Consider the following 23,390-nt stretch of genomic DNA (forward strand, 5'->3'; position numbering starts at 1 on the left):
CTTTCCCTCTCATCCTCCCAACCCCCCAGTCAAATGAAAGGGAATAACAAAGAGAACTGACAGATAACCAAAGAGAAGAGAAAGGATCAAGAACAAACAAGAATAGAAGATAGAGACCAAAAAAGCAAGGACAAGTGTGCAATCAGAGACCAAGGCAGGGAACGCTAACAGACCAGAATATGCCCAGAGGAGACTGAAGTGGGCATGGCTTGGAGCTGGCACAGGGAATAGGAGGAAAAAAATCAAGCTCAGACACAGCACAGAACACAATAATAGTTAGAAAAATTCACAGGCTAGAAGGCTGAAGTTGTAAAGTTATTTACAATACATGGGGATTACAGAGAGAATGAAAGGGAAAACTGGGCAGAAGGCGAGCAGAGAGAAATAATATAGTTACAAAAATTATGAGACCTACTTAATACTAGGTATCATTATTGGACTGAGAACACGCCACCCCAAAATATGGCACCTGGAGGTCACTCTCTAACCCTCTCTCATTTCTCTCCCTTGAAGCATGGCCATAAAAAATTCTTTGTCCTACCTCCCCTGAAAGTAGGTCCCTCATTCCAGAGGGCTACTCCTCTATACAGACACCAAGAAGAGTCTGAACAAATAGGCCTTGCTGAGTTCACCCCAGTTTATTACTATGTGATGGTTAATACTGAGTGTCAACTTGACTGGATTGAAGGATGCAAAGTATTGTTTCTCAGTGTGTCTGTGAGGGTTTTGCCAAATGAGATTAACATTTGAGTCAGTGGACTGGGAGAGGCAGACCCACCCTCAATCTGGGCAGGCACCATCTAATCAGCTGCCAGCACAGCTAGAATAAAGCAGGCAAGAGAAGATGGAAGAGCAGACTTGCTGAGTCTTCCAGCCTTCATCTTTCTCCTGCACTAGATGCTTCCTGCCCTTGAACATTGGACTCCAAGTTCTTCAGCTTTTGGACTCCTGGACTTACACAGTGGTTTGCCAGGGGCTCTGAGGCCTTTGGCCACAGACTGAAGACTGCACTATCAGCTTCCCCACTTTTGAGGTTTTGAGACTCGGACCGGCTTCCTTGCTTCTTAGCTTGCAGATGGTCTATTGTGGGACTTCACCTTGTGACTGTGTGAGTCAATACTCCTTAATAAACTCCCCTTTATATATACATCTATCTTGTTAGTTCTGTCCCTCTAGAGAACCCTAACTAATACATACCAGGATATCATACCCTTCCATCCTTCAATCATACTTGCACACAACTGTTCACAAAAATACAGTTTTCCTTGGGTATTTGGGCATTCATCTCCGAAGACTCCTGTATCACAAAAAGGTTTGCTTAAATAAATTTGTTACATTTTTCTCTCGTTAATCTGTCTTTGTTATAGGGGTGTCAGCCATGAACCGTGAGATGGGTTCATACTGTTTTAACAGTATGAAAAAGATACTGCTTTTTCTCCCCTACAGGATGTATCCATTGAAATCCAGTTTATAATGCAATCTATACTGACATGGAAAGCTATCATGATATAAGATATGAAAAAATAAGACAAAGAAAATGCTTGGATACTTGACAATGTAAAAGAGGACTATTAAGAAGCAGGAGTGAAAGGAAGAAAGTTCGAGAGAGGATAGTGGAGCAAACATCACCATCTTACAGGGCAAAGAGTCAAGACAGATCTTCCAATGTTAGAGGAATAAGAAACAGAAAAATGCTATTTAAACTAACACAGGCCACAGAAAGAACTATAAACAGTAAGATAAGTATCAAAAAATCAAGATTGTAGTTTATATAAATCTTTATTCATTAAGTAAGTCAATAGTTAATACTAAAACTGATCAACTGAGTACTGGAAGACTGAAGATTTAACTTAGATTATAGCAATGACCACCATAAGAATCAAAAACAGAAACAGCTACAGTGATCTCCTTCAAAAATTTAAGTGGGGGTGCAGGAATTGATCTATCTCATTACATGTCCATACATTACTCTTATTAAAAGATCTAAAATGTTATACTTTCCCAACTGAATAATTATTCAACATAGGTCCAGCCCAGTTGGCTATCCAGAAGCATAGGAGGGTACTTTTTGAGACAAGTCAGAAAGTTTCTCAAATATAACCTAATTGAGTAACATAGTTTATTTATAGCATGGAAAATTGTACTAAAAGCCTCAGTCATGAGGAACTGTTAATAATGTCCACTTTCCTTTTATGCCCTGGAAAATCACAGACACAGGTATTGTGGTATCAAAATCAGCTGACACAGCAGCCAGCCAGAAAGGTGGCCTTGCCTGGTGACAGCGTGATCCCAGAAAGGACTCAAATGGTAAGACTGGATTTGGAAATCAGAGGCTATGCTGTTCACCAGTCCTCCTGCTGTGCTGAAGGATGACACCCACATATGGATAAGGTATCCCTCAGGGGGGTCAACTCCACTTCCTCCTCCACAGTGCACACCTGTGCAGCAGCCTGCACCTACTGACCAGGCAGTAACCTCAGGCTGTTGGCAAAGGACTACTTCTTTCTGAAACCATGTTCATGGGCCATGAGATGTTTGCTTGTATTGAAGTGACAACAGAACTCCTTCAGAGTTCAATGTTAAAACAGTACATGCTGGCACTATATCCATAGGCACCTAGTTCTTCCTACAACAGCCATACCTCCATACTTCTCAGAATCACCATTCTAATCCAGCTGCTCAGAGCTCTCTTTCCAGCTGCTCTGGAAAACTCCAGAGCCTCCCTAGTGGTGTCCAAGTTTATCATTCCCTTCTTTCACAGTCCCTATCCCCTAACCAGCCCAATTTTCTAAACCTGCATGCCTCTACATGATTATTCGCAGAGCACTGCTTTCACCATGCTAATCCATTCCTCTCCTAATGAAAAGCTTTATTTGCCTTGTCACTGCCCACCATGGTGTGTCTCCAATGTTCCAAGCAATATTAATTCCTCCCTTGGTTCTTATAAAAAATACTAAGAAAAAAAAAGTTTCCACAAAAAAATAATTCGGATAGCACTTCATACTATAACTCCCTTTAGGGGATTCACAATCTATATCAGGATACTCTGGGTTCTGAGAATGTCATGGTAAAGAAAAGTATCTAACTGTGTTTAGTTCAGCATTTCACTTCTGTGCAAAGCATCTATTAACACCACTTAAAATTCCTCCTTTCTTGTGCAAACTTTGGCAGCACTACTGGTTTATGTTCTCAGGAGCTGTGGTCTAGTGTCATGCTTCTCAAACTTGAGTGTGCACAAACATCCCTGGCGAGTTTGTGAAAACACAGATGGCTGAGCCTCATCCCAGAGAGTCTGAGGCAGTAGATCAGGTGGAGCCCAAGATCTGGCATCTCTAACAAGCTCCTCAGTGATGCTGCTGGTCCTTGGACAATACCTTGAGGAGCAAGTTCCTACTGGAAAAAGCCCAAACTCCTTAGCATTTCATTCAGGGCCATTGCTGCTTTAATCTAATCTTCATCACCTACCTTTCCTCCAATAACTTCACTTTGTTTATCTCATGCTGCAGCTAATAAAGATTAGGATATATGGGGATGTGGGTGGGAGGATGTGGATGTGTGTGACAAGCACACAGTCATTTAAACATATGTACACACACACATACACACATCTTGATCTGAGAAGTGATGATATGGGTATATTACATATGAAAAGTCTTGACCTAGGATTTGTGCATTTTCCCACATGTGAATTATACCACAGTAAATAAAACAGTGAAGAAAAGTGAGGAAAAATAAAGTATAATACAGAAAAGCCCATTTTAAAAAATTCTTATTTTGTCTTTTTTTCATTCATTCTCTCTTAAGACCTGTGGGAGAGTGTCACATTATTCCACAATCTGTATTTCTGTGACACAGTATCATGAAGACATCATTTAGAGAAGTTATTAGAATAAAACCTATCACATAGGTGTCATGATGGCCTATGTGGCCAACACATAACAAAAGTAATCTGTATGTGGCGGGGTAAATAAATCATATTTCAGTTGTCTGTTCCCATGAAAGAAATGATCTTTTCCTTTGTTTCTTACAGGCCAACTTTTATCCAAAATCACATAACCTAAGCTGCCTTTGGATGAAATAGCATTCAGCCGTTGATCTCATCTGACATTGTTAGTTTCCATAGAAACTCATGTAGAATGCTCCAGCTTGTCTGGAATAAGTGCCTCTCCCATCAGTCCAAAATGAGTCCAGGAAAGCCCTGCCTTGGTGTCTGACATCTCCAAGCACTGATCTGTTGCAGAAGGACAGAGAGCACTTAAAAATCAGCATCTGTTACCATTACCAGGAGAGAGGTCTCCATTACAGACACACACACGAAAGATTAAACACTGCCTTGCGCAATTAGGCTTAGTCTAAGTAGGCTCTTCTCTGCAGGACTCTTGATATGAATGTTCCTGGGAGTCATATTTGCAAAAACAAACAAACAAAAAAACACACAAATTCACACAAAAGGAAAGGCCTGAAAATATCTTCTGTCCTGTCAATTTATATCATTACGTAATTACCAGCAGACTTTGAGGGTAAAGTCGTTCTTTATGCTAGGTTATTATTCCTTGTTCTGGAAGGCAGGGGTTGGCAGGGTTGGAGGGGTGGAGAGCAGCAAGGATTTCAGGCCTTGGAGGAAGCACTAACCTATAGGTCACTTAAACATTCTTGGTTTTATCTGTGACAGAATACCTGCTTACCATAAGGAGATTTTCCTATACAACATCGAGACATCAAGAGACAAAATTAATCTAAGGTATAAAAAGTCAAGAAAGAGATTTTGCTTGGGGAAGGGACAGTGATCACGGAAAGTCCTGAAGGGGGAATCCCACATATTGGGAATGTCCTGTTTCTTTATCAAGTTACCTGGGTGCATTCACTTCGTGAATATCCATAAGCTATCCCCTTATGATTTGTTCAACTCTTATAAACAAACAAATCACAGACAAGCCAAGGCATCTAGGCAACAAAGATATCTGGCCTAAAATAGATAAAGACAATCACAGCCTGCTAAGTTTCCTGCTGAGCTAAACCGGAAAGGTAAGTTAATAACAAAATCCAGACCACTCATGAAGATGCCAAAAACAATGACTGTGGAGCTTAAATTACATTCATCCCTCTTCAATAAGAGTTGGTTCATGAAGTGTGTCTTGCCCAAGCCTTTCTTACTCATCTAATGATGTAAACCAGCTGGTGTCTGCAGGGGGCATTTACAGGATTATCTGCCTAACAACCCACCCACTTCTACATCTGAGAACTTTGCCAGTGAGCGCTGACTGCTCCTGCGTAGGCCTCACAATCAATGCTGAGCCAGTCACTGTCTTCTCTGAGATTTCTGAAAGTGGGATTTGGAAAGAGACCAGTCTTTCTGAATGCCTGAGGCTACAATATGTATAGTTTGTTGTCCACTATAGAAAGAGTCAGTTTACATCAACCACAGTCAAAAGGAACTTAGACACTATTATACATTTTTCTAAAATACTATGGATCAATACATTTTAACATTTATGGCCTAACAGGAGCAAAGGTGAGGTCAACACCCTTGACTTTTTAACTTCCAATTGTATATTTGTCCACTCAACCTCAGTCAGCCATGCCGATGTGCATTTGCTTGACATCATCATCACCAGCAATGTACTTCCTTTCAAAATCAGATGCAAGCACCCCCTCCCTGCCCAATGTTCGTCCTCTTCTCTATTAGAACTCCAAGTCCAATAATGACCAATCTGAGGCCTACACTCCATTGACCCTACCAGACTTTCATTATCCATCACGGTCCTCAGGTGTCCCTTTCCTTCTCACTCATCCTATATTCCGTTGTCTATCATTTCTTACAACCACTCTTCACCCCCTTGCCTCATTCTTTTTCCAGAATACTTGCTTTGCTAATTCACCAAACATGGTTACACTTCATTCTCTACTAAGCAACTGTAGTAATGGAGTTTGGCTGGAGAAAACTGATGGCCAAACAAACTGGTCTTTATTTTTAACACATGAGGACAAATCTCAAGTGAACACTCAAGCATTGTCCAGTAATCCTTCTTTAGATATTTACACTTCTTTCTAAAATGATTATGTCATATAGTAACCTCAAAGAAACAAGCGTCTTTTTCCTATGCCCTTTTTCAATGATAAAATTACCCCAATCCAACATCTTACAAGTGTCAACCTATGAAGATTTTGGTTCCTTACCGTCTTTTCCTCAGGCCAATCCAATTACAATTCTTCTTTCCTCTCATCAAGGTCCTCAGTGATCTCCAGGTTGTGAAATTCAGCCATCACTTTTCTGACTCCATCAATCATCTTGGACATTTGACCCAATGGACCACTCTCTCCTTCTTGAAACTTTCTCTTTCTTAGTGACAGTGATTCTACACTCTCCAAGGTTTTCCTGACCTCACCCACCACTTGTCCACAATCCTAATCTTTTTTGGTTTGCTTAACCTCTGCATGTTTGAGTGACCCACCTCTATGTATTTTCTCTTTCTAGGTGATTACAGTTGGCCCCAAAGCTTTAGAGGCCATCTCTATTTCCATTATTCACCTCTGCATCCCTAGCTCTCATAGATCTGACTGCTCCAGACACATATATCCAACTGCTTACTTGCCATTTCCACTCAAACACTCAATAAGCATATAAAGCTTTAAAGTTTAAAGCAGAACATTTGATTTTCTTATCCATATTTTTCCTCTAGTCTTTTCCATCTCAGTAAATTTCCTACCTATTGTTCAATCTGGCACCCTAGGAGTCATCCTCAGTGCCTTTTTTTGTTCACCTCACCGTCTGCATCCAACTCATCTGGTACTGACGTGCCTTGAAAATAGTTCCCAAACTTGCTTATTTTCTCTACATCACCACCTCCAGCACTTAGGTATAAGCCATTACTGTTGTGTTAATCCAATAGCTACCTAACTGGCTTTTCTGCTTCCAGTTTATCTCCAACTGTACACTCCCAATTCATTTTCCACTGCAACGGTGATTTTCTAAAATAGAAATCAGAGTATGCCTATCAATAAATTCCCATTCCATTTAAAACAAACAAACAAGAAATATCAGCAATTTTAAAAACTCCTTCTTACGAGTCTAAAGGTGATTAAGCATCGAATTGCTGTCTACCCCTTAGACTTAATCTACCACTTTCTCCCCACTGGCCACTGTTAGTTGAACATAAGTTCATCTCAAACTTACTTGCAACCTTACTTACAAGCAACCTTACTTGCTGTTCCCTCCATCTAGAAAGTTCTACTCTTAGTTCTTCACATTCCCGGCTCTTTTTCATCATTTGGATCTAAGCTCAAACATCACCTTCATAGTACAATCTTCTTTGACCATAAATCCAAATGAATCACCTATCCTACCATAGCCTCTACCATACCAATTCCTTTTATTTTCTTACTGTTTATCACTACACAAAATTATCCTGTTCTTTCACATGTTTACTTATTTATTATCTATTTCCCTCTATTAGAAAATATTCCTTTATGAGAGCACGGATGTGTCTTTGTTCATTGCTCCCTTCCAAGTGCTTAGAACAGTGCTTGGTGCATGGTAGACACTCAATAAATATTTGCTAAATGAATGAACAAATGATAGGAAAAAAATACAAAAAAGTGACTATTTAGCAAACACTAATGAGGAGGGAGACATAAAATTTTTTTAGGTCAGCATCATTATCATTTAACATTAAAACATTTAGAAGATGAAATCTGAAACTCATTTTTGGATTATCAAAATGAAACTAAAATGAGATACATTTGAGTAATTTCAACTAGACTATAATTTGGCTTAAGAAGTAAAACAAAATCTGCTTCCATTTTGGCATTGCCAGCCCTTGACAATATAAATCACTGTCTCTAGCACTATGGGGAATGAATGACATCTGGGAATTAATAAACTCTTTGATGCTAAAAGCAAAGAAGTTGCTCTAAGTTACATCAAGCATTCAACCCAAATAAACATATTAAAAACATATTTTTCCTCTCAGCTTTATCTTTTTTTTTTAATCAGGAATTTCCCTTTAATTAAAGTTTAATTCACATCTTAAGAAAATAATAATTATTGTTTAACAACTTGTTGGTTTCCTTAACCATTCTTTGTTAATGGTCATTCTTTTTTTTTTTTTTTTTTTTAATACTTTAAGTTCTAGGGTACATGTGCATAACGTGCAGGTTTGTTACATATGTATACTTGTGCCATGTTGGTGTGCTGCACCCATCAACTCGTCAGCACCCATCAACTTGTCATTTACATCAGGTATAACTCCCAATGCAATCCCTCCCCCCTCCCCCCTCCCCATGATAGGCTCCGGTGTGTGATGTTCCCCTTCCCGAGTCCAAGTGATCTCATTGTTCAGTTTCCACCTATGAGTGAGAACATGCGGTGTTTGGTTTTCTGTTCTTGCGATAGTTTGCTGAGAATGATGGTTTCCAGCTGCATCCATGTCCCTACAAAGGACACAAACTCATCCTTTTTTTTTATGGCTGCATATCAGCTTTATCTTTTAAACTATTAGAGAGTGAACAGGACAAAATAGGATTTTAGCAGCAAGTTCTGCATGACTAGATTGGATGCTTCCAGATAGTTCTAAGGGACTATTTTTCTCCTGTTCTTATTTACTTTTGTCTCTTACAGAACTCACAAAGCACACATAAAAATTTGCCCACTTTTACCACTCAGTTTTCATCAAAGAAATAATATTTGATTGACATAAACATATGATCTATAAACCATAAACCTGATATTTAGTCCTTTGCACTGCATCAAATGTTGAAAATGACCTGCGAACTTTACCCAGCTGTAGCTACCATAATTCAACTAAATAAGTGAAGTTTCCATACTTCTGTTGAAGAATTCCTAAAATTTGGTTTTAATTTAGAAGATATTGGCTTAGTCACATGAGCCAGGTATATAACATGATGAGACTCTAAATGGTTTTCTTGCTTATTCCTGCCCACTGTTTTCAACAATAGACAATTTAGAGACAAATAAATAATCCCTAAAGGTAGATCAAAGCTTTAATCTTTAATTAAACCCATGTTCCCTTTTGATGATCATAAAGATTTTACATTGTTCTAGGGTAATGATGTCTTGTATTACAAGAAACACGGGCAATTCCTCTCAAATTGCAAAACTTATTAAGGTATGTGTTATATGCAATAAAATGTATCTATGCTAGCTAGCAGCACAATCAAGATCTTAGAGCCTTGTTCATCAACCCAAAAGTTTCTCTGGACTCTTTTGTCATCACCCTCCTTCAATACACACATGCCAGATAAAAGCAACCACTGATCTGCTTTCTATCACTATGGATTAGATCTGCCTATTCTAGAACATTCTATAAATTAAATGACACAGCATTTATTTTTTTGTGAGGTGCCTCTTTTGCCCAGCAGAATGTTTTTTAGGTTCATCCAAGTTGCTGTTTGTATCAACGACCTGTTGCTTTTTTATTGCTAAGCAGTACTCCACTGCATGCGTACATCATAACTTTTTTATCCATCACCTGTTGGTGGAAAATTGGTTGTTTCCAGTTTTTGCTATTATGACTAAAGCTGCCATGAACATACATTTACAAGTCTTTGTGTGGATGTAAGTTTTCATTCTCTCGGGAAACAAAACCTGGAAGTAAAATTGCTGGAGTCATATGGTAAGTATATGTTTAACTATATAAGAATCTGCCAAGATGTTTTTTATGTAAATGTACTAAAATTTTTATGATTGCTTTCCAAATATAAAACTTTAATACTGAAATTTTCAGACTCTACACACAAGTTTCCTCTCTCTGCCCTATAAAATGCTAATATGTTCTTCCCCATCTCCACAGAAATTCAGTGTACTATCCCACACCGAGGCTAAGGAGCACTGCTATATACATCATTTTTTATATAACACCTCAACTAATTAGATGGGGGGGGGGACTCCCTTAACAGAGCCCCATGTGGATACCAAAGACTAGCGAATATGGCAAGAAGGTGGCAGCTCTCTCCAAGAGGGTTTATATGCAGCATAATCTCCTGTATAAGGTGTTATGGCTGAATTTTCTTAAGTTACCTCCCTACACAAGACCCCAAAGACCCAGTTCTCCTATAAGAGTCTCATAAGACCTGACCCCACAAGATAATAGCTGGAGGTTTCCCCTGGGCCACCTCATCCATGAAGGCTTCATTCAAAGTAGGATATGGGAAGAAAAGGGAACTATCACCCAGACTTCTGAAAATGGAAACTATCACCCAGAGTTCTCCTAGGATCTCTCCCAGTGTTCTAGATGACAAAGCAACACAGGAAAATAAAAGACAACCAGCATTGTAAGAAATGTTCTGATTAAACTATGTCTCCAAATTTGGGAATAAAGAACTACCACCCATAAATAAATACACTTGTAATTCCTTTCCAGATTATTATTTTCTGATACATGATATAAGCAAAGTCTGTTATTAATATAAAATATAACAGGCCACAGTACTTGGCAGTCAAATAATCCTTGTCTCCTAAAGTCATCACCTAAAAAGGTCTATTTCTTCACCTCTTGAATCTCTGGGCTGGCCTGTAACTTGCCTTGGCCAATAGAATTGTGGCAGAAATTATGGCATGGTTTTCCTCTCTACTCTGGGTACTTTGCTGCTGTCATGTGAACAAGCCCAAACTACTCTGCAGGAAGGCAAGAGACACACGGAGAAGAAATGAGCCATGCCAGCTAAGACCACCCTACACCACCCAGCCCTCAGCATACTTGGCAGTTGGCCAGAGACCCATAAGAGAGCCCAATGGAGACCAAAAGAATTTCCCAATCAAGGCCAGCCTAAATTGCTGACCCACTGAATTGTGAGCTAAATGAGGGGCTACTGTTTTAAGCCACTAAATTTTGAGGGTAGTTTGTTATTTTGTGAAAGCTAACTGAGACACTGGTCAGTCAGGGAAATCCTTTTTTCCCATTATCAGTCTACAGATTCCCCTCCTAAAACTTTTTCTTAACTTCATGGCCCTGAACTTTGACCCACTTTTCTGGTTCTTAGTTCCTGCTTTATCTATGTTCTCCTTTATCCCTATACTGCTTATTATGGACAAAATTGTAGCCCCCACTGCCCTCAAATTTCATATGTTGAAGTCTTAGCCCCCAAGTACCTCAGAACATGATTGTATTTGTATTTGGCTGTATCTTTAAAGAGGTTATTAAGTTAGAATAAGGTTGTTTGGGTGGGCCCAAATCCATTGTGATTGGTGTTTTTATAAGAAGAGGAAATTTGGACACAAAAAGAGGCATCAGGAATGTGAGTGCACACTGCAAACACCACATGAGGACAAAGAGAGAAAGCAGCCATCTGCAAGCCAAGGAGAAAGGCCACAGAAGAAGCTGCACCTGACAACACCCTGATCTTGGACTTCTGGCCTCTAGAACTGTGGGTTTAGGCCATCCAATCTATGGTATTTTGTTATCAGCCCTAGCTGATTTTCACTACCTGTGGGAAAAAAAAAAAAGTGTAATATATTTCCCAGCTTTTTTCCATGATAATCACTCTGATAATTCCTTTTTAACCTTAAAAAAAAAGTTAGGGGGCAGGGAGTAAGGGGAGGGAGAGCATCAGGAAGAATAGCTAATAGATGCTGGGCTTTAATACCTAGGTGATGGGATGACCTGTGCAGCAAACCACCATGAAACATGTTTACCTATGCAACAAACCTGCACACCCTGCACATGGACCCCTGAACTTAAAATCAAATTTGAAGAAAAAAAGTTTTAAACACAAATAACCCAGGTTTGTTGTAAAAACTGTTTTTAGATGTAGTAAAAGGTACCAAATTAAAAAAAAAATAAGTTCACCACATCTTGAGAAAACATAAAACAAAGAAGTAAAACTTCCACCTCCAATGCCACCTCGAGAGGGAATCCCTGTTGACAGTTTGGTATTTCTCCCTGTAGCATGCACTTGGTTACTGACCTTCCACACTGCATGATAACCTCCACGAAAGGCACTGAGCACAAGCAGGGGATGTGTGGCCTTTTGCTGGCTGCACTGCATCCTAAAATCCTTCCTTTGTTTGCAGAATTTCTGAATCAATTTTAGTGGCTAAAAAATGACAACTACTCACATTTATAATAGATCCGAAAGCACACATCCAGTGAAAAGAGCTTCATTCTGTACCCGTTTAACGTGATTTTACTGTTGCTAGTCCTTCCACTCCCGTAGGGCAACAAACTCTCACAGTGGATGAATCAGACAGGAGACTATAGTCCACACTTCCTCTGGAGATCCTTAAAAAAGGCTGCTTTATGGGATGACCTTTAAGAACCACTCTATTTGTATATTAAACAAAAATAATAGCTATCATTTATTAAACACTCACTATGTCTTAGGCACTCTCTAAGACCATGGGGTTTGTTTTATTTTGTTGTTTGCACCAGATGAGAATGTTATCCTCACAGTGATGCCAAAAGCTCCTGCCAAACTGTGAAGACCAAGGACCTTAGTGGTGAGTTCTGGCTGGCCCCTGAGTCAGGCCTGTTGATATCAGCTGCCTCTTAGGAATCCACTTCTCAGCATTCTCTCCATCTCAGCTTCAGGAGGCTACACATGGGCCCAGAAGTCAACCTCCACTACCCACGAAGATGGCCCTGGGCCTTCTGCCCTAGTCCATTTCTTCCTACCTCCTTTAGTTTGTCTAATCCAAGAAGTTCTCCCATTATAGTTATTGAAGTCTTTCACTCAGTGCTCTGGGCTCACGAGTGTCTAATGCATGCACACATAAACACACATAAACAGACATATGTACCTACTTCTAATTGTATTTTGATGAGGGTCAGCCGAAAAACACATGTGTCTCCTTCTTATAGTTTCCCATTGTCAAAGTATCCAGCAGTTAAAGCAGTTTTCTATCCCCACCTCCTAACCCCAAAGAACAATCTCTCAGCTTCCATTAGATGAGGACTCTAAAGACCATCTGGAAGTGCTTAAAGAGCAGTTGCTGAGGATTCACAGCTAAAAGTTCTTTCCAAAAGGAAAATCCTACATCGCCTCTTCTACTCAAAAAGGAATGGTCTAGAGGTCAAACATATTGGAAACAAATGTGACTCATCCTAGCAAAATCACCTGCCTTCTTCCTTACTCTCTCTCAACACAATTCTGATTTTTTCCGGATTTTGATGCTGTATCACAGCTTTCTTTTACATAAGAGAAAGTTGTTTTCAAAATTGTTTCTATAATTGAAGACAATAACTAGTACAGGCAAACATATGCATAAATCAGGACAATGTCTAGTTATCACTGCAAATGAGAAGCTCGTACATTTGCTCTTTTCCAAAAGGCTGCTGGAATATGGCCCCTTGGAATTCTAACAAGCAGCTTTAACTTAGCAGTCTGTGCATTGGCTTTGCTTTGAATACCACTGATACAGTTCTCATCAAGATTTCCAGGCCTTCTAGAATGTAAAACTTTAAGTAAGAGAAGCCCTTGGATTGTAGCATGCCTATAATAACCCCATACGCAATCACATGATTATTCACTGGAGTTGCTGCTTTCTCCTGAGCTATAATACCATAGTTGAAAAATCACTACAGGACAAAGCAATAAGAAAAGTATTACATTTTTATTTACAAAATAAAACTCTTCCTTCAAGAGGAGCCCCAAGTAGCCAAAATAATAATGGAAAAGAACAAAGCTGGATGACTCACATGTCCTGAACTCAAAACTTACCACAAAAGACACAGTAATAAACACAAGTGTGTCACTGACATAAGTACAGGCATATAGAACAATGCAATGGAATTGAGAATCAAGAAATAAACCCACAAATCTACAGCCAATAGACTCCTGATAAGGGTGCCAAGATGATTCAATCTTGGAAAGAATACTTTCTTCAATAAATGGTGCTGGGACAACTGGATATCTATATGCAAATAAATGAAATTAGACCTTTACCTCACATCATATTCAGAATGGTGCTATGACTTAAATATAAGAGCTAAAAATCATAAAACTGATAGAAGAAAACATAGGGTGTAAATCTTAGGGTAACTCTTCATAAACTTGGATTCTTAAATATAACAACAAAATATGAATGGATCTTACATATGACAAGAAAAGTGAGAGAAAAAAGAAAAAATAGATAAATTTGACTTTGTCAAAATTAAAAACTTTTGTGTATCAAAAGATGTTATCAAGAAAATGAAAAGACAGCCTATAGAATGGGAGAAAATATCTTCAAGTCATATATCTGAAAAGGATCAAGTGCCCACTACATATAAAAAAACTCTTATAACTAACTCAACAACAACAAAAAAGCAGACAACCCACTTAAAAAATGGGCAAAGGGCAGAGAAGAGATATAAATGATCAACAAGCAAGTGAAAAGGTGAACAACAGCATCAGTCATTAGGGAACATAAAGCAAAACCACAAGGAGGTACCATTTCTTACCCACTAAGAAAGCTCTAATTTAAAAAAAACAAACAAAAAGAAAAACAGAAAATAAATGTTGGTGAGGATGGGAAGAAATCAGAACACTTGCTGTTGCTAATGGGAAGGTAAAATGATTAGAATCCACAGAAATGTCACTGTGTAAAGTCAGAGCACCATTAGGTAGGAAAAGGGTCCCAAAGTGAGAATAATGTGATACCCCGAGCTTCTCAACACCAGTGCCTTGCAGACTCTTAATTCCCTTCTACTTGTACAGAAGAAAGAGCAAAAGCCCACAGAGGAGGAGAAATAAGTGAGTTCACTAGAAATTAGTTCTGAGCCTCATGAAACAGTCTTGTTTTATAATGTCAGCATCTATAGGAAAGGAAGGAAAATGGGGATGAAAATTCTGAGTATCTGCAATAAGAAAAGTCCTATATATTCACCATCCCCCGTCAATACTTCCAAAACCAATGAAAAAGGTGATACTGTGCTCATTCTACAGGTGGGACAACCCAGGTCCCAGGTTTCAGAGCTCACATTCTTCCCACCACACTGTGATGTATCCAGCCAGGTGAAAAATTTAAAAATCACCAAGAGCCATCATTCAGTTTTTCAATAAACTTCTACTTGCTCAGAGGAGTGGGTTAACTTCTACTTTTCTATTAGCTCAGTATGCGCTCTTTAACATATCTCCAAAGCAAAAATCTAACAACATCTATCCAAATTCTAGACCGCTTTATTATTACGTGGGGAGTATAAAAAATAAAAAATTAAAAAAATTAAAAAATAAAAAAAAACCACAACTGTTGCAACAGTTTCTTACAGCTTATTTTTCACAGGAGGATTGCTTCCTCCCAGCTACCTGAATGGTCGCTGTAAAACCACCAGTCCTCCAGCCATACGGAAAGGGTCAGGAGATCATGTCAGCACTTTTACCAGCAGCGCCTCTGCAGTCTTCCTCAAACTGCTCTCTTCCTGCTTTTGTGACACTTGATTCCCCCCACAGGCCACAAAATATGGAAAGGAATGAAGCAGCTGATCTGCAAGGTGGTTGCAGCCCAAGGTCACCGGCTGGTTCCTCTCCTGGGAGGGTTTATTTTAGTCTTCAGTCCTCAGCAAGCTGCCCTTTCCCACCTGAGGACAGCAAAGACAAGATATCTGCCCTTCTTTTCATTTCAGAAAAGTATAATAGTTAAGAACTTTTCAAATGCAAGAGTTTCCAATGACTTTAAACATTTTATTGATATATCAAAAAATAATCCAGGGTTTCCCCTCTTTCTTATAGAAGCAGACAAAACAAAGCAAACATTCCCAATGTAGGGGGAAAAATCCATATTTCAGTTCTGGAAAAGATTCAGAATGCCCAATCTAACATGGGAGTGTGTGGAACAGGTGAGGAGACAAGAAATCCTATCTTCGGAATAAGAAGTTCTTACTATTATCACCACAAAGGCCCTTAGAAAATGACACAGTAAAACAACCATAATATCATAATGACTTCAATAGCATACTCACAAGTAATATGTGGCAAGCTTAAAGAAACTACAAAATCTAAGGGCAACAGCCAGAATTTTAGACTATTTTTCTAGACTGGACTGTTAGATCTTTTCCAGCTCCCTCAAACCTTGAAGGTAAACTGAAGGTAGAACATTTAACAATGCTAATACAACCTTTTAAAGAGTTCAACTGAAAACCAGGACAAGCCTTAAGCATTTGTTAAGTAGAAAACACACATTTTGTTTTCAAATGTATCCCATTACTATAACTTATGGTTAATGCTTCTCTTCTCTAACATTTTCTTCTAAAGAGTTGAAAAAAAATTATGTATATTTATACAGCATAAGTATATACTAAGTGATATATAAGGGTAGTATACCCATATACTTACCAGCTAGATTCTACAACGAACACCTTACACTACTAGCTTTTTTGAATGTCTAGCCCGTCATTCATCAGACTATCCATCCATCAGCTTTTTTGAATCCATTTCATAGGAAATAAGTTGCAGAACTCAGCATGCTTCACCTAAACTCTTACACAGCTGGCATTTCAATCTTTCCCATTTGAAAGCTATGACTTCACAAAAGAAAGGAGGGAAAAGAAAGCAACTCAATGCTCACTATGCACCTAGTTTCAGAGCCCATGTTGAGGTAAAGACGAGATTCTGGCAAAGGAGAGGGATTTTCCTAGAAAACAGGGGGAACAGTATTTGGCGGAATGTTGAGCTTAGCAACTGTTAGGAAAGTTCTCTCTCAAAGGTCTTGGTGTTGGCCCCATGCTTTTCTTCTTTCCTTCTAATCACCTTGGGAAGAGAAACCCAGTTGGCCAGGGAGAGCAAGAGACAGAGCGAAAGAATCACCCTAGAAATGGAAAGATGGTGAGAACAACCTGGCAGTGGCCAAACTGAAGAATTCTGTCTTCTGGAGATGACATCCTTAGGTGGAAGAGGTAAGACAAGTCTTTTCAGTGAGACCAGTAAGGGGTTAGAAAATTCTTCCTCCTTTTTGTTTTTGCTCTTTCTCCTCTCTCTCAATTCCTCCACAAATTAAAAAATGAGAGGAGAACAGCTGGGGTTGGTGTTTGCCCACTGCTTTGGAAGGCCTCTAACAATAAAGAAGGAAAGATAATGAAAAACAAACGGAGGGCCAGGGTTGGCCATTCAGTGCCTAAGCAGAAGACTTTACATTTTGTTAAGGGCTGCCGAGTTCAGCTTACTGGGTAAGGAGAGAAGACAGAGCCACTGTACAGAAGACTGCCCAGGAATGAAAGCTGTGTTCATACAGAGCACGGCTCAAGAGAGCAAGACACGTACAGGAGTGGCAATGGAGAGGGTCCCTGAGGCAGATGATATTGCCCCAAAATAGCTGCATCACTATCTTCGCACATTGTGACTTCAACACTCCTGTCTCTGAGAGTTGAACTCATAAGTCTCCTCCCTTTGAAACTGGGCAGGCGCCATTTTGCTTTCCATGGTTTCAGGTACTCAAGGTCAACTACAGTCCAAAAATACAAAATGGAAAATTCCCGAGATAATTCATAAGCTTTAAATTGTGTACCATTCCGAGGAATACAATGCAATTTCTCCCATCCAGAAGCATCCTTTTGTCTAGCTTATCCATGCTGTACACTCTAGCTACCCACTCATTGGCCACTAGTAGTTATCTTGATTATCAGATAGAAAAAAACATAACATATATAGAATTCGGTACTAAACACACTCTCAAGCATCTACTGTGGGTCTTGGAATGTAACCCCTAGAGATAAGAGAGGACTACTGTAACGTGATGGAGCTGACCATGCATAACTTCCAAGGCCAAGTCATAAAGCAATGCCGCTTCCACCTGGTCGGACAGAATAATCACACTGAAGCCCAGGCAGGCTGTCCCCCTGCCCTGAAGCTGTCATGCTATGAGGATAAAGCTGCCCATGAAGAGAGACCGTACAGAAAGGACCACATGAGACTGGGTGAAGAGGAAGAAATGCTGAGCCATACCAGCTGCCTGCTCTTCTAGCATCAGCTGCCACCTGACTGCAACTGCATGAGAGAACCCAAGCCAGAAATGCACAGCCGGGCCCTTCCATAACTCCTGACCACAGAAAAAGTGAGAGATAAAAAGATGACTGCTGTTGTTTGCAGCCACTATATCTTTAAGTGACTTCTTACACAACAATAAATAACCAGAATAGGTCCTAACATATACACTATATCATGGTGATATCTCATTTCATATACTGCAAAATTCGACTCTTTGAGCCTGGTATCAGTTTGGCCACTAACTATACCTTTCTCGTTGTATATGTAACACTCCAGCCCCATGAGTCTGCATAAAAGTATTATACCCAAACTTTTCTAGAATCCTCCCCCAAAACACACTACAAACATATATAGATTTTTTTCCCATTGAAATACCCTCCCTTTCCTCTTTAAAATTTTTCTACTTTCTACCCTCCATTCAAGGCCCACTATCTTCTAAAAGTAACCTTTGAAGGTTATCAGTGACATCTGAGCTGCTAAACCTAAACGTTTTGATCCTAATTCATGTACAACAGGGCACTAAATTCAAAAATGGAAGTAGCAATAGCACCTCAAGGACAGTTCAGCTCACTCTCTATGGACCACAGTGCTGCCTCGTTTCCTTACTGAGTAGTGTTACCAAGCTGGGAGATTCAGGAGCATTGACTAAGAGTCGTATTCAAAGAGAATAAAGCCTTTTACCAGAGTTTCTCTATAATATTCTAAAGTTGCACTGGCCAATATGGTACCACCAGTCAAATGTTGCTTTTGAGCACTGAAATATGGCTAGTCTTGAGCTCTGTTTTAAGTACAAAATATTCAGTAGACAATAAAAGGTAAAACCTCCATAATATTTACATTCATTAAATGTTGAAATAATTATTTGGATATGCTAAGTTAAATATGTAACTAAAATTAATTTCACCTGTGATTCTGGACATTCCAGCCTCCAGTTTAGGTTGCTGTAACCTCTTTCTTTTTGCTGTTTTAATGAAGCTACAAGAAAATTCAAAATGTCCTATGTTGTTCACATAATATTTCTATTGGACAGTGCTGGCTGGTCTAGGACATCAGATGAACAATCATGAAATTTTGTGCTATACTGAATTGAAGGCACCCAAGAGGGCTGGGCACAGTAGCTCATGCCTGTCATACCGGCACTTTGGAAGGCTAAGTTGGAAGGATCACTTGAGGCCAGGAATTCCAAACCAGCCTCATCAACATAGCCAGACTCCATCTCTACAAAAAAATTTTTACAAATTAGCCAGGTATGGTGGTGCATACTTGTAGTCCCAGCTTCTTAGGAGGCTGAGGCAGGAGGATCACTTGAGCCCAGGAGTTCCAGGCTGCAATGAGCTATGTCAAGCCACTGTACTCCAGCCTAGGCAACAGAACCAGACCCTGTTAAATAAAATAAAATAAAATAAAATAAAATAAAATAAAATAAAATAAAATAAATAAAATAAAATAAAAAAATAGAAGGTGCCCAAGAAACACTATATATTTCCCTTAAAGGCTTATGAAAAGAAAATACTTTCAAAGGCAAAGGTGAACTATTAGGAAATAAAATAAAGGATGGCTAAAAGAGATGAGAATGAAGAATAATAAAGTTAACATGTGTGCTTGGAAATGTTTCTAGTAAGACTAATCTCCAATCATACAATCACATGACATCCTCACCTCTTCTTTCAGAGCACTGAAATCATTATCCATGATTTTACTAAGGAAAGCTTTGAAATGTCAGGTTTTCTATTTCTAAAACTCTTAATATATGTAGAAATTCTACTCACTGAAAATTACCTAGGTATCTCCCAACACTGCAATTACTTTAGGACTTAGCTCTTTGAAGAAGTAGCTCACTCCATTTTCAGAGAAGCAAAAAGAATCTATGTAGCCACTGAAAGTGCCTAACCTACACCAGGAAATGGGCTAAAGATTAAAACTGTGCCCACAGGAGTAAGGAAGGGAGGAAGATGGAACGTGGATTGGTAAAGCAGACACTCTAGTGTCCTGCCCAGATAACACTGGGTTCCTTTAATGGTCTTGTGTGCCCTTTCCCAACTTTTGTGTGCTTTGCTGCTAAGGGATGGTACCAGGATTTCTTAAGAAAAACCCTCTTCAACCACCGAAGCTGCTTCACCTGCAGATGAAGAGAGCAGAGGTACTTGGAAGTTTATAGCCCTCTCTTACCTGCCCACAGACAGTGACTGATGCAGGAGTGGAAAAACCCAGCTCCACTGCCTTGAAGTGGAATAGACTCTAGGGAGCAATTATGTTCCAGAGCTGCCCACTGTACTCCCCCAACTCTGGCCCAGGATCAGGTTGGGGCAGGCACATAGATTAAATCATCCCCCTGCTTGGCTTCTTCCCTTTCCTTTCCCTTCCTCCACTCACTGGTTTCTCCTGGGAGCCCTGCCTTGATAAACCACTTGTGCAGAAATCCTCTTCTCATTCTGCTTCTGGAGAGCTCATCTCACGACTCTTGGCATGCATGAATGTGCTCTAAGAAAATGTGAAAGAAACAACAGGTTTTTGTGCTTGCTATTGTTGTACCATGGGTAAGAGCTTCTGTAACACCCAAGAGTTTGAAATAACTGCAGTATTTACAGGGTAATAAGAAGTATCCTTATTCCTATAGAGCATTGCAGCATCCTTGGGCCATAGATCTTAGATCAGGAAAAAAAAAGCTAATAGCTGGCACAACATATCTATGTCTCCAAGGTGTAAGAGAAGACAGGATGATGAGTAAGCCTCTAATGTAGAGGCAAAATGAAAGAAAAGACAACATTAAGTTTGGTGAGCTGCATGCCTAACACTAATGTTATAAATTCTGCATATAATTAATATAGATATTTTTTGAGATGTAGTCTCATCTGTCACCCAGGATGGGGTACAGGGGTGCAGTCTCGGCTCACTGCAAACCTCCTGGATTCACTGCAAATCCTCCTGGATTCAGGCGATTCTCCTGTCTCAGCCTCTCAAATAGTTGGGATTACAGGCATACGCCACCATGCCCAGCTAAATTTTTTTGTACTTTTAGTAGAGATGGGGTTTCATCATGTTGGCCAGGCTGGCCTTGAACTCCTGACTTCAGGTGATCCGCACCCCTTGGCCTCCCAAAATGCTGGGTGGCATGAGCCACTACACCCAGTCTATAATGAATATTTAATAAAAACAATTTAAAAGGAAGAAAGCACCCCCAACGTTAGGTAGGTTTTTCAGAAGAAGAGAGTATCTTCCAAACTAAAATACCATAGGGGAGAAGTTATCAAGGGTTGTTTACTTTCTTTACCTGAAACTTGAAGGCAGTTTTTGATTGGACTAAACTAAGGCATTCCTCTTCAGCAAGAGCCAACCTAAAGCTCCCAATGCAAAGGTCACTTAACGCACGGATGAGGATAATTCATCCAAAAACAGTCATTTTGTTCTCTAAATAAATACTTTCTATTGTAGGAGTTTATTGACCAACACGTTAAAAAAAAAAAAAAAAAAAAAAGCTACACTGAATGTGACATATAAGCAAGATCCAAAATATACCTTTGCCTTTATAGGAATATGAACATATTCTGAATGCCTACTGTGCATATAAATGGGCTTAAAAAATACATTTAGAACCAACATAGAGTCAGAGCTGCTCACTGTTAGAAGTAAAGCAGGCATTTCAAGACAAAGCCAGAAATGCTCAGGTTCCAGAGTCTAGATGTTTCCAATTTTGAGTATGGGAAGATATTATAGAAGAATCAGATTTTAGTTCAGGGTTTAAAAAACAACTCACAATTCAAGATATGTAGCAAGTGAATGATGCTAGAGTAGAGGCCAAATGGTTTTGTTTTTAGGAGAGGATGGAGAGACATATGGAAGGATTCTCTGGAAGGAAGGCAGGACTAACATAAGCAATCAACCACCAGGTGATATCTGGGGCTCCAAGTCTAATCAGGTCCTACTGGGTGAGAACAAGAGTACCCTACCCATGTACTGTGCTTCAGCCCAGGATCTGGAGCCATCCAAAGCCTTTGTAAAATTTTTTTTGTTTTTTTCTTTTTGAGACAGAGTCTTGCCCTGTTGCCCAGGCTGGAGTGCAGTGGCAGGATCTCAGCTCACTGAAAGCTCTGCCTCCCAGGTTCACGCCATTCTCCCGCCTCAGCCTCCCAAGTAGCTGAGCCTACAGGCGCCCGCCACCACGCCCAGCTAATATTTTGTATTTTTAGTAGAGACGGGGTTTCACCGTGTTAGCCAGGATGGTCTCGATCTCCTGACCTCGTGATCCGCCCGCCTGACCTCCCAAAATGCTGGGATTGCAGGCGTGAGCCACAGCGCCCAGCCAAGCCTTTGTAAAATTAAATGTATAGCATTTATACTCCTTAATGTAGAGGAATTTCTTCTTTGAACTTAAAATGTTTAACAAAACTTCTGAGCTCTGTTGGGGTTCTTTTTTTTGGACTCTTGAATCAAGTGTTTATATTCACTAAGCACATAATTCGTCACAGGAACCATTTATAAATACAGCTGATGAAAAATGACCTATTTAAGGATAATACAACTCTTACACAGAGAAAGTGGATAGTCCAGATTAATGTGACGAAGGAGTGAAAAGCAGATGATGTGTCCACACTGATTTAAAGTCCCTAGAGAATTATTCAGTCCTTCCTACTCCCCAACTCTTCTTTGCCTACTAAGACATGGTTTATGAGTCACCCTTGGGGAGTAGTAAAAGATAGTGCACTTGACTAAAAATAGACAGGAACATTCAATAATAAATCTACTTTCTGGATATCTCTTGTCATCATTAAACACTGATCACTTAGAGAAGTGTCTGGTTGTGCGATTCTTCCTTCCCCTCATGGAAAGGCCGGAAGAAAATCAGCCACAGTCACTGCCAAAAGATAATGAAGTATCTCACATGATATGCAACACACTGGAGGAAAAAACTCTGCCATTAAATGCCAATAGCCCAGAGGAACAGATCCTCCAGGAGGACCTATTGAGAGGAACAGTAAAGTTGCTGGTTCATGCCATTGCTATAAAATGACCTCTTGTTCCTGAAAGTAAGAAATGATACACAGTCCAAATGCTTTGCTTATAACAGCAATTAAACAATAGAAATTTGAGCCAGGTGCAGTTCATGTCTGTTATCCCAGCACTCTGGGAGGCCGAGGCGGGCAGATCACGAGGTCAGGAGTTCGAGACCAGCCTGACCAACATGGTGAAACTCCATCTCTACTAAAAATACAAAAATTAGCCAGGCATGGTGGTATGCGCCTGTAATGCTACTCAGGAGGTGGAGGCAGGAGAATTGCTTGAACCCAGGAGGCAGAGGTTGCAGTGAGCCGAGATTATGCCACTGCACTCCAGCCTGGGTGACAGAGTGAGAATTCCATCTGAAAAAAAGTAAATACATACATAAACAACAATTTGATCAAGGGATTGTAAAAGAACAATGTCTCATATTCACTAGGATTCTGGCTCTGGAATACAAGTATTGGCAAGTTACAGTTTAT

General features: G+C 39.7%; 1 protein-coding gene across 9 annotated transcripts in view; it reads right to left on the minus strand.

Annotated features, from left to right (window-relative positions):
• Nucleotides 1-23,390, minus strand: part of PLCB4 (phospholipase C beta 4) — a 408,833-nt gene that overhangs the window by 240,284 nt on the left and 145,159 nt on the right. The gene's annotated exons all lie outside the window — the stretch shown is intronic.

The sequence above is a fragment of the Chlorocebus sabaeus genome, chromosome 2 (assembly GCF_047675955.1).
Source record: "Chlorocebus sabaeus isolate Y175 chromosome 2, mChlSab1.0.hap1, whole genome shotgun sequence".
NCBI classification, from domain to species: Eukaryota; Metazoa; Chordata; class Mammalia; order Primates; family Cercopithecidae; genus Chlorocebus; species Chlorocebus sabaeus.